Here is a 10,867-nt window from a genome sequence, read left to right on the forward strand (position 1 = left end):
CCTTGGATGCGAGAATGGCCAGACTTTGTCTCACCTACTTTGGTCATGTTGTCAGAAGGAACCATTCCCTAGAGAAGAATGTCATGCTTGGTAAGGTGGAGGAGGGTTGATGAAAGAGGGAAAGACCCTCAACAAGACAGATTGACATAGTGGCTGTGGTGACGGGCTCAAGTATAGCAGGGATCATGGACCTGGCGCGGGACCTGGTGGTGTTTCGTTCTGTTATGCGCTATGAGTCAGAGATGACTCGACAGCACCTAACAACAACTACAACATTCTAATGCAGGAAAGTTGTTTACTACGTGAGAAAGCTTAATACCCACTAGAAGTATTTAAAAAAAAAAAAAAAAAAGAACATGACCCTGCAAAGATCATCACATGTTTAGTGATACCTCATGACCATCAGTGCATTTTGGCAAACAGACATTCTGGCATCATGCTCTTTGAGGTGTAGCTATGAACTATGAACACTGTTTCATTTTTAATCCATCAGTATTCAAAGTATGAAAGATATTTCTCAAAGCAGTTCCTTTTGGAAACTGCATGCTAATTCCTTTAACCCAACCATTGCTCATATCACCCCCTTTTGAAACTTGCCTTCATGGCCTGTGACCCATACTTTCAGTTATCCTCCTTGAAGGCAAATCTTCATTTTCTGACGATGGGTTTACTTTTTGAACTAGCCAAATGTCATCTGGAACCACGCTGAGTAAGTGGTGTAAATAACCAACCTGAGCAGTACCTTTAATGGGTCAGAAACAAGTTGTGACTGTAAAATAATAACATGTGCTTTCTTAGGTGATTCTAAAAGCCATTTCCATGGGCAAGCTTCAAGTATGCTTTGATACTGGACAGCAGCTTTAGAGTATGTGTGTGGCAAATGCTTTGAAGGCACTGACATCCTCACCCACATTCACAATCCACAACTCTCTACCATTGCTGCCCAAATCTCTACTTTAAAATGGTCCCACCATCAGTGAGATATGGAATGAGCATGTTAGTTTAAAATGAGTACCAAACTGATTTAACTGCCATTGGATGAGATCAAATAGCATACAGCAAATGGATGGATTCATTCGCTTTTATTTTATTACCTCCTGCCCTCTCTACTTCTTCTTCTAAGGTTCCAAAAGAGAAAATCTAGACAATGGCACTTTTTAAAAATAGGAAAATAATGCTGTGTTTTAGACTGATAAGTAGACCCATTGTATCCCATGACCATCACTGCAGCTTCTGCTCCAGTCAGAGCAGAATAGTCCTTGTATCTTCAAAAGTGGAGACAAGAGTTTAGAAGACATAACTATGCCCATATCTTAAGTAGAAATAACCACAACTGCTACAAGACCATTAGATAATGATGGTTGAGGAGGACTTAGGCCTATCAAGTTGTTGTTGTTGTTGTTATGTGCCATCGAGTCGGACCCGACTCATAGTGACCCCTCCTTGGGTTTCCAAGGCAGTATCACTACAGAACTAGACTGCCCAACCTTCCTTCCGAGGAGTGGCTGGTGGGTTTGAACCACCAGCCTTCTGTTTATCAGTCAAGTGCCTTAGGCATTACACTACCAGACCTCCTAGGCCTATCAAGAAAAGAGTCAAATTTCAATTCACATCTTAGGGAGGCAATTGCTTTTTGTTTATTCCACTTACCATATACTGTGAATTCTTCTGACTTTTACATAAGCCATAATATTGTCTCTGGTAAATGAACCTTCAATAAACATGATGAGCAAATCAATTCCTAACAAACAGAAAGGTTTTTACAGCTGTCCCTTGTAATTGTGGCAGATGCTGTGGTTAGGCTCTGGTCTGATGATGTGAGCAAATTGCAATTAAAGTTGAAGGATGCTATTTATTGTGTAAGCCAAGGCTCTTTCTGTGGGAGAGATCACACACAAGCTCACCAGTGGTACTTTACTGGAGTGGAGTCGGGGCAGGGTTTCTGCTGAGGACACCCTCTCAGTGGCAGGACTTCAAAGGCTTTCGAAGGCCTTCCTCATCCTTCCCAAAACCATGGTTCCTAGTGCCCAGGTACTGATGCCTCAAATTCTCACCATGAGAAATATAGAATATGTTCTTTCAGAAATACAAAATAGTATCTTGGGCCACTTATAAATTAATTAGACTTTAATGTGTACAAATGACAAAGAGAAGACAGGAGTAGTATCACTGGCCACACATAGCCCAAGAGGAGTGACTCTTGTCAAAGAAGAATGAAGAGTCACGCAGAGGGGAATTAAAAAGGTAGAAATTGCTCAATATAAATACCAACACTCTGAGCCAGGCCAGGCCAAGTTCAAGTTGCCTGTAAGAATATATAGGGCTTCCACAGGCTGTACCATAAAGGTGACTGCTGTCAATTTGTTGATCCCCAAGCCTCCCTACATTGAGGGGAGAAACTGTGGTTGTAATCCAGGAACTGAGCCAATAGATTTGGCCCAGAGAAAATGGTCAAATAGGGCTTCCAATTGGAGGGACAAAGAAGACAAGAACTTGAGAATGAGCCAGGTCAGTAGCAAAGAAAGGTACCCAAACCCACTGCCATCAAATCGAATGTAATTCATAGGGACTCTATAGCACAGAGTAGAAATTCCCCATAGGGTTTCCAAGGCTATAAATCTTTACAGCAGGCGACTGCCTCATCTTTCTCCTGTGGAGTGGCTGGTGGGTTCAAATCATGGACTTTTAGTTAGCAGACGAATGCCTTAACCACTGCACAACCAGAGCTCCTTAAAAGAGATACCCAAACCACCAAACCCACTGCCATGGAGTTAATTCCAATTTATAGCAACCATTTAGGATAAAGTAGAACTGCCCCCATAGGGTTTTTGAGGCTATAAATCTTTATGGAAGCAGACTGCCTCATTTTTGTCCTGCAGAGAGGCCAGTGTGTTCAAAATAGCAGCCAAATGTCTTAACCATTGCATCACCAGAGCTCCTTTAAGAGAGGTTCGGACACCTGAAATGGGATTTAAGGACCAGTTCCACCAGTCTTCTCCAGAGCTGCCATTGTTTTCCTTACACTCAGCCCTGGACTCCCAAGTGTTTCATTTTTCCTATTGTTTCATTTTCTAAGGCTCAAAAACTTCAGAGTCCTGTTGACCATGGCAGGTATTAGATCAGTGCTAGTTTCCTTCCTTCTTTCTCCATTGTCCCTCTGCCCCAGTCAGCTTCCACATCCCAGGCCATGCCTCTAAAATCCACCCCTCCTCTGCCCACTCTTTCACCTTTGCCCATATCAGTCCTTATTATCTCTTACCAGCCTCCTAGTTGACCTTTCTTTCCCGTCCAGTCCCATCAACTTCTAGACCCATCACAACCTATCCCAAATACAGTTGCCAGATGTAACATATAGAAAACTTTCTTACAAGCAAATCTCATATACAACCATTCAAAGCACTGCCAGGAATGGTTCTACCTAACTATCTTGCAGTTTCATCTCTCACAAATGTATCCCCTGCTCCAACAAAGGAATTGTGCTGTGGGACCCTAAACACACCTTCTGATTTCTCATCTCCTTACTAGGCAAAGTTCATGCCTGGAAAAACTTTCCCTAATATCAGGCCTATACACACTCAATCATACCCCATCAAAATTTATTTCAGAATTATGCTAATATTATACAGTAATGGTTGATTGAAGTTGAACTATGGGAAGTATATAAAGTTTTAATAACCTTCTCATGAACCCTCATTAGTGTTATTACTGCTTATTTATTCCACTTACAATATTCTATGGTTTATATTGGGAGCTCTGGTAGCATAGTGGCTACGGCACTTGACTGTTAACCAGAAGGCTGGCGGTTCAAATCCACCAGCCACTCCTCGGAAGGAAGATGGGGCAATCTACTTCCATAGTGATACTGCCTCGGAAACCCAAGGAGGAGTCGCTATGAGTCAGGTCCGACTCGACGGCAAACAACAACAACAACATGGTTTATATCAGTCTTTAATTAGATAAAGATATTGTCTCTGTTAGGAGCTCTGGTAGCATAGTGCCTAAGGCACTTGACTGCTAACCAGAAGGCTGGTGGTTCAAACCCACCAGCCACTCCTCAGAAAGAAGGTTGGGCAATCTACTTCCATAGTGATACTGCCTCAGAAACTCAAGGAGGGGTCACTATGAGTCAGGTCTGACTCGACGGCACATAACAACAACAACAATTGTCTCTTTTGAAGGATCTGAAGTCAACGATTGAAATGAACAGAACATTTGTGTTTCCAAAGCCCTGATCCAATGCTACCTTCTTCTTGGAAACTTCCTATCACCCATCCAGAAGTATTCTCTCACACCTCTGAAATTCATAATTCTTTATTTACTTACACCTTTCTTGAGCCACATCTATTTTTGTCTATATGACTTGCCCTATTGTCTCATTTCTTCTAGACTATAAACATGCTGTGGACCAAGGCTGGTGTTCACTTATTTAAGTGTTCTCAATACCCTACACAGTACCTGGTACACACAATAAGAGATTGTTGATTGTGGTTATGTCAATCATATACAACCAAACTGAATGGATCATTAAGATTGTTACCTGTAGACTTGAGACCCTTAAGAATTCAGAGATGAGCCAAGTCAGGGGAGGATGGGGTTAGTATTTGTTTGGGAGGGCTTAATGAATATTGATTTTTCTTGCAATTACAGGAAATGAAATGGTGAAGAGATTATGGAAGGACATTATAGACATGAGTAAAGACCTACAGAAAAGAACAAACTTAAGGGGGGGGGAAGGGAGTAAGGAGATAATCCAGCCTTCATTTAAAAGACCTTTGAGCCAATAAAGTGTTAGCTATAACAAATGGATAACAAGATGAATCAGTTTGGCAAAGATAAGTTTTAGTCCAATTAAATGTGATATGATAGTCCGACACCAAGTAAAACTGTCCTGTGAGCAACCAGAAACCTGGTACTTGAGCTGACAATTTGAAAGTCATCAGCATAGAAGTGCTACTTCTCTGTGGATGGAAATATAAATATAAAAAGAGCAAACCAGAGGTCTGAGGACTTACGCATATACTTGTGGTAGCAGAGGGAAGTGGGGCTAATCAGAAGACAGAGACAGGGTAGTAGAAAGCTATAGCAAGAGGACCCAGAGAGTGTGTGGGGCTATAGAAATCAATGAAGGTGCATTTTAAGAAAAGATGAGAAGCAGGTATCTATATTGGTGATGCAGGTGTGGCAGAGAGAATTGCTGTCCCTTGAAAAGTTTCTACAGGGAAGTAGAGATGAAAGTTGGTCTTCAGGAAGTTTAGGACACAGAGGGGCAGAGAATTCCCTTTTGATGGAGGTGACAGTGGGAGACAATAATGAAGTTTTTCAAGGATTCTAAATATTGCCAAGGGCCCTGTCGCCAAGTCAAAATGGGTGTGGGTGTTGAAGACCAGGTTTTCTGCATAGTTTTTCTTTGGTGGTAGCCTCATAAGAAGGTGTCATTTCCTCTCCACCAATGTTTATCCATGGAACATAATGGCTCGGGCTAGTCCTTCAACTCATTTCATTCACCTAATGAAGGGGTATTTTTATGAAACAGCCATGATGAGTACTTTACGATGCATAAATATGAATGAGAAACAAATTTACTATGCCAGGGAAATAAAATTTATTGGGAAGTAAATGAAGGAGCCTCCTTGCATTCCAGAGAATACCAAAGAAACAAGGAAAGCAGGAAACATGATAAATACAGGAAACACCCTAATATCTAGAGCTCAGGTTACAGGGAGTTTGTTGAACATCTTCAGAAATAAAGGCTCAACCTTCAGCATGAAGGAGGCTTCCAGACATTGAAAGTTGATGATCTGTGTCTTTGCTTGTTGAGTCTGGAATGCATTTTAGTGCCTAAAAATATCAGTTGGCGTGACAAGATTTGTAAATGGCAACTGAGCTCCAGCAAAGGCAGGAACTAAGGGTCTTTCTTATGCTTGATCTAAAGGGCTTCATGGATGTCTTCAAAGAGGATTCATGCTTCTAAATTAACAGCAACGTTTTTGAGAGCTGACACAGGATCCAGAGGCATTAGTGGTGGCGCATGGGTTGCAGGGAAGCCTGTGGGGATGCAGAGGTTTAGAATGAGTTGTGGATGGGTGTGGAGAGGGCCCTAAAGCACACATAACACCTTTGAATTTTCAGTGGTTGGAGTTAGTTGGAATCAAATTTTCTTGGTACCAAATCCTTCTCTCTTTCCCACAATGCTATGTGAAAAGGTGGAAGATGTGTCTTAAATGGTTCTTTTGAAAAATACTATCTCATCCTCTTGAGCTCTCATGGAATTTAACACAGTTTGCCTGACCCGATAGTTATTGTGAATAGCAATCTCTCTACCACTACCTCTCCCTTGTTAGCCCATGAGGCAGGGGCTGTTTTCCCAAATGTGCCTTCTACATTTGTGTAAATATCACAGATCACTGGGCATATAGTAGCTACTCAATTAATGCATATTGTTTGGTGAGTTGAAAATATAGCCAACATATGTGTACCCATATTGTCATGTAGTCCCATCTTACACATATTCCCAGAAATCCTTAGCATCACACTCACTTGCAGTCTTCACTCTCCAGAAGGCCCCGGTATGTGTTGATCTCGCTCTCCAGCCGAGCCCTGACATCTAGCAGCACCTGGTACTCCTGGTTCTGACGCTCTAGGTCACCACGGATCTCAGCCAGCTGGGACTCCACGTTGGTGATCATGTACTGCACCTGGGACAGCTGGGAGCTGTAGCGGGCCTCAGTCTCGGTCAGTGTGTTTTCCAGAGAGTCTCTCTGGAATGGAGAAGACAATGAAATGTCAGAGACATATTCTTTTAAATGATTTCTCTATATTGTTCCAAAGAAGTCACAAGCTTCAAGAGTTAAGGAGAGTTTCTACTATAATGGAACCCCAGTCAATTCCCTGACTTCATATTTCTCAGGAGGATGTTTGAACAATACCTACCAGATTATGCTGAGCCTGCAGCTCAATCTCCAGGGCATTGACTGCACGTTTCAGCTCAGTGATCTGTGCCTGGGAGGTCTGCAGCTGCTCCGAGCTGGACACCACCTGCTTATTCAGCTCTTCGGTCTGAAATATCCAGAGGGGAGAAGACAGGGGTCAGACTCTGTCTAAGGGCCCTGAGGGCTTCAGGTCCAGAGTGGCCTTGTTTAGATGCCCACCTGTGTGGCGAACCATTCCTCCACTTCTCTGCGGTTGGTCTCCACCAGGGCCTCATACTGACACCTGGTCTCATTCAGGACACAGTTCAGGTCCACAGTTGGGGCAGCATCCACCTCCACATTGAGGCGGTCTCCAAGCTGGCTTCTCAGGGAGTTGACTTCCTGATGGAGCAAGTGGAAAAAATGAGCTCATAGAAATGGATCTACTATCTTCCTACTATGGAAAAGTGACCCCAACCCTGCCAAGAATATAATAAAAGAAACACTCTGATTGTTCCCAAAGATTGACATAAATATTTTGAGTTGGTGTAAACTCAAATAGGGATCATATCAATTCCTTTCTTAAAAAACCACTTCACATTTTCTATAGGACTAAGTCCCAACTCTTTGGCTGTATACTTCCTACCTCATTTCCCAGCCACAGTGACTCATGGGCCATATTCAAATACACCGTGCTTTTCCACTTCTGCAATTTTGCTCAGCCTCATCCCTCAGACTGGAGCACCCAAGTATTGAAGTACTCCTCCCAATCTGGGCCAAGTGCTTGGTAATTAGCAGTTCACCTCACTCGTTGGTGTGGCTATAGTGTATCATTCTCTGAGCTAAACTTGAGTTCTTTGGAGAAGGGGCCTAGGCCAGTGATCTTGTCAGGTGTACCTCCTGGTTCCCAATTCTAACAGCTTAGCTCTGAAGCTCGCCTTTTTATCATTGTCTCACCTCCTCATGGTTCTTCTTGAGGCACACCAGCTCCTCTCTCAGGGACTCCACCTGGGCTTCCAGGTCAGACTTGCACAGGGTCAACTCATCCAGAATCCTGCGCAGGCTGTTGATGTCAGCCTCCACCAGCTGCCTCATGGAGAGCTCTGTCTGGTACCTTCAAACACAATTTGGAGTAGAAGGATAAACCAGGAAAGAAGGCTACCTCCCTATGTCTTATTTGGATGAGATTATTTTCAGTCTCTTTGAACTTATACAATTTTTTGCCTGTTATCATCTACATGTTTCCCTCAAGCTCTGCATGGATCAGCTGAAAGGCTTCCTGACTCACCCAAACACCAGAAGGCACTGAAGGGACTCCTGAGATGGAGTCTCTCACTTTTCTCAATTTTGTTGGTTATCACCAAATCGATCCATTTTCCAAGATCAACTGATTTCAATCTCTGAATTTTGGGGATTGAGAAGCCCTTCCCGAAAGACCAATGTACACTGAAAAGCAGATTGTCCATGGATATGGATCCCTGTTTGAAACTGCTTTTTCATAATCAACCTTGAGAGAAAAAGTTAAAAGGGGAAAATGACTTTCTTCTCTCTTCTAGGTAACATTAGGCCCATAGGGCCTTAGCCATAGGTCCTTAGCAGTCATCTGGTCTAAAAGTTTCAACGTACTTGGTTCTGAAGTCATCAGAGGCCAGCTTGGCATTGTCGATCTGCACCACCAGCCTGGAATTCTCAGACTTGGCACACAGAATCTGCAAACAAGATTCCAAGGTGAGAATCACTTGAACTTGAGAATATCTTATTGTTCAAAGAGAGCTAGCTTCCTCTGTGCTCCATCAAAGTCTACCTCCTCACCTTCTGCTGGAGCTCCTCAATTGTGCGGAAGTAGGACTGGTAGTCAGGGCAAGCGTAGGGCACTTGCTGCTGGTTCCATTCACGGATGCGGCCCTCCAGCTCTGCGTTCTCCCGCTCCAGCTGGCGCACCTTCTCCAGGTAGCTGGCCAGGCGGTCATTCAGGAACTGCATGGTCTCCTTCTCATTGCCATTAAAGGAGCCCTCACACAACCAGCCACAGCTGCCTACATTGGCAGGGATGTTGCAGGCCCCAGGCAGGGTGCAGCTATGACAGCTGTGGGGCACACAGGGCCGGGAGGAGCAGCTGGTGCGGCAGCTCAGGTTGGGCAGGCAGCAGGTGTATGACATGGTGCTGGGAGAGGTGATGGAAGAGGAGGTGAACTGCTGGAAGTGGATATGAGTGAGGTATGAGCCTCTCTTTCCTCCATGGTCCTTTTATACCCTTTATGGTGGGTGGAAGCTTGGCATGCAGCATAATTTTCTTTCCTCAATGCTTCATCTAATTTTTTTCCAAAATATGCTAGTTAGATGCCTTCAAAGAGTCCCCCTCATCACATAAAATTATTCCATTCAGCTTGTGTCACATCAGGCTCCTCCTGGATGCTTCTGGTTTGGTGAAATCAGAGTTTGTCAGATGGCTTCAAAGGAAGAAGAATCATCACAGCCCCAAATGGCTCTCTCCATTACTCAGAGGGGAGGGCAGTAAGAACATGAGGTAGATTTGTTTGGGAATCAGAGACTCCCCATCCATAGATTTTGGCACAAGTTCCCTTGAAGGAGAGCTTGGGGTGAATATTCTTCTAGGGATTCCTCTCCCCCCAATTCCTCACACATTTCAGCATTGAGCTCAACTTGTCCATATAAGCAGAGACATCATGTATTAGCTGCAAGGATCCTGAGCATTCCTCAATGAGAGTATTGATTGGGGCTTAAGAAATTTGGCAATACATGGAGAGATTGAAAATAATTGAGTATTCATACTTAGGAAATGAGAAAGTAAAGTGGAAAGTAGATGGATGGATGGGAGTAGCACTAAAGCAGGAATCAGCAAACTATAGCCCACGGGCCAAGTTTCGTCTTCCATCTGTTTTTTTGTTTTGTTTCTTAAATAAAGTTTTATTAGAATACAATCATACCCATTCAGTTATGTACTGTCTATGGCTGCTTTTGCACTGCATTAGCAGAGTTGAATAGTTGCAGCAGAGACCATGTGTCCCCCAAAGCCTGAACTATTTACCCTCTGGCCTTCACAGAAAAACTTTACCAACCTGCCCTGAAGCCAGCAGTCTGCTAAAAGATGAGAAAGAAAAGAAACATCTAGAAAGGAAATTATTTGGAGAATAGTCCACAAGAACAGTTGAGGTGGTAGTGTTGAAACACACCACTTCAGACTCATAAAGAAAAGAAACCAGGACAAGGTGTTCAGAGCTATCTTTGTATTTACGGTGATCTTATCTCAAAGTAAACAGCAGTGGTTAAGACATTTGGCTGCTAGCACAAAGTTTGGTGGTTTGAACCCACCAGCTGCTCTGAAGGATAAAGATGAGGCAGATTGCTTCCATAATGATTTACAGCCTTAGAAACCCAATGGGGCAGTTCTAGTCTTTCTTATAGGATCTCTATGAGTCGGAATCAACTTGGTGGCAGTGGGTTTTATCTCAAGGTCTCTGGAAATTTCTCTCACTTTATTTCTGGACTTACCCCTCTTTCTGAAAGCTTTAAACATCCCTAGAGGTGTGACTATGCCAGTCTGAGATTCTCCCAGAACAAGTGATTATACCTGTAAGACTACAGCTTGACTCTCTTCACTGAGAAATGATCTGTCATCTCTGAGTATGAACCGCTCCATCTTCCCTGGGATCATGTTACCCTTTGACTCTTCCAAACCCAAGGGAGTCTCCCTATAGCCCAACAATTAATCTCCTTAACAAAGCAGCCTTCCCCATCTCACCTTTTTTTTCCTGTCACTCTCTTTAACGTGTTAAAAAGCAAAGATGTCACTTTGAAGACTATGGTGGGCCTATCCAAGCCAGGGTATTTTCAATAGCCTCATATTCATGTGAAAGCTGGACAATGAATAAGGAAGACCAAAGAAGAATTGATTCATTTGAATTGTAGTGTTGGCAAAGGATACTGAAAATCCTGTA

General features: G+C 43.3%; 1 pseudogene; it reads right to left on the minus strand.

Annotated features, from left to right (window-relative positions):
* Positions 1-5,972: 5,972 nt before the first annotated feature.
* On the minus strand, positions 5,973-9,195 carry LOC103198020 (annotated as a pseudogene).
* Positions 9,196-10,867: the final 1,672 nt, after the last annotated feature.

Source organism: Orycteropus afer, unplaced genomic scaffold (assembly GCF_000298275.1).
Source record: "Orycteropus afer afer isolate SDZICR_OR568_19922 unplaced genomic scaffold, OryAfe1.0 scaffold00085, whole genome shotgun sequence".
Classification (NCBI taxonomy): Eukaryota; Metazoa; Chordata; class Mammalia; order Tubulidentata; family Orycteropodidae; genus Orycteropus; species Orycteropus afer.